Source organism: Arachis duranensis, chromosome 9 (assembly GCF_000817695.3).
Source record: "Arachis duranensis cultivar V14167 chromosome 9, aradu.V14167.gnm2.J7QH, whole genome shotgun sequence".
NCBI classification, from domain to species: Eukaryota; Viridiplantae; Streptophyta; class Magnoliopsida; order Fabales; family Fabaceae; genus Arachis; species Arachis duranensis.
In genome coordinates, this window is record NC_029780.3 from 107,108,748 (window position 1) to 107,110,023 (window position 1,276).

Consider the following 1,276-nt stretch of genomic DNA (forward strand, 5'->3'; position numbering starts at 1 on the left):
AGAGAGAGAGAGAGAGAGAGAGAGAGAGAGAGAGAGAGAGAGAAATTGACTTCTGCACAAAATTGGCGTGCGGATGGTAGTTGTTTTGTTTTGCCAAAGAAGCTGCCAAAATTGAAAATACACACCAACTAGATTTTGGAATTTCGAGAAAACAAAAATTAATTTTTTATTCTATTATATAAAAGTTGATTTTTAACTCCGCTTATGTTACACTTGCGGAACATAGCCGGTCCCAAACTCGGATAAAGGAGGAGGGTTGTATTAGATCTTCGGCAATCAACATAAAAATATAGCTGAACCCTCATGACATAAATCAAAGACATTATTGTGCTAAAGTTAGGTCGTTGCCCGGAAGCAACGCGCCGTATGACTCGAGTACGGTGTCAAAGCAAGAGCCGCTGCATCGGTGCCCGGATATAGTGTTAAATGAGCAAGGGTTCTCGCGTTTTCGTGAATGGACGAGGGTAAATAAGCTAGTTCACAAAGTAAAAGGTAAAGGTCGAAGCGACAGAAGGTTGAGATTTGGGACACGAAACATAGGCACTCTAACAGGAAAGTCCATAGAGGTGGTAGACACCATAACAAGGAGGAAGATTAACATTATGTGCCTACAAGAAACGAAATGGGTTGGTGCAAAGGCTAGGGAGTTGGATACTTCTGGTTTCAAACTTTGGTATACAGGAAAGATGAAGAATATGAATGGGGTTGGAATAATTGTGGATAAGCAGTGGAAGAAGGACGTAGTGGATGTCAAGAGGGTGGGAGATCGGATCATCTCTATCAAACTTGTGGTGGAGGGAGGTTCTTTCCATGTGATTAGCGCCTATGCACTGTAAGTGGGTTCGGACAAACAACAAAAGATAAGGTTTTGGGAGGATCTAGAGAGTTTGGTTCAAAGCATACCTTTGTGAGATAAGATTTTCTTAGGAGGAGATTTAAATGGCCATGTTGGGAGAGAAGTAACTGGATATGGGAGTATTCACGGAGGCCATGGTTTCGGGGTAAAACTATTTTAGACTTTTCTTCAACCTTTGATCTTCTCATCGCAAATACATGTTTTAAAAAGAGAGATGAACATCTTATAACCTATAAGAGTGGCATGACAAGCTCTCAAATCGACTTCTTCTTGTTGAGGAGAGTCGACCGGAAATTTTGCATTAACTGTAAAATTATCTCGGGAGAGAGTTTGACAACACAACATAGGGTGTTCGTCATGGATTTTCGCGTTGAGCAAAAGTTGAGGAAAAGACATCATACGAAGAACCCAAGGACGAGG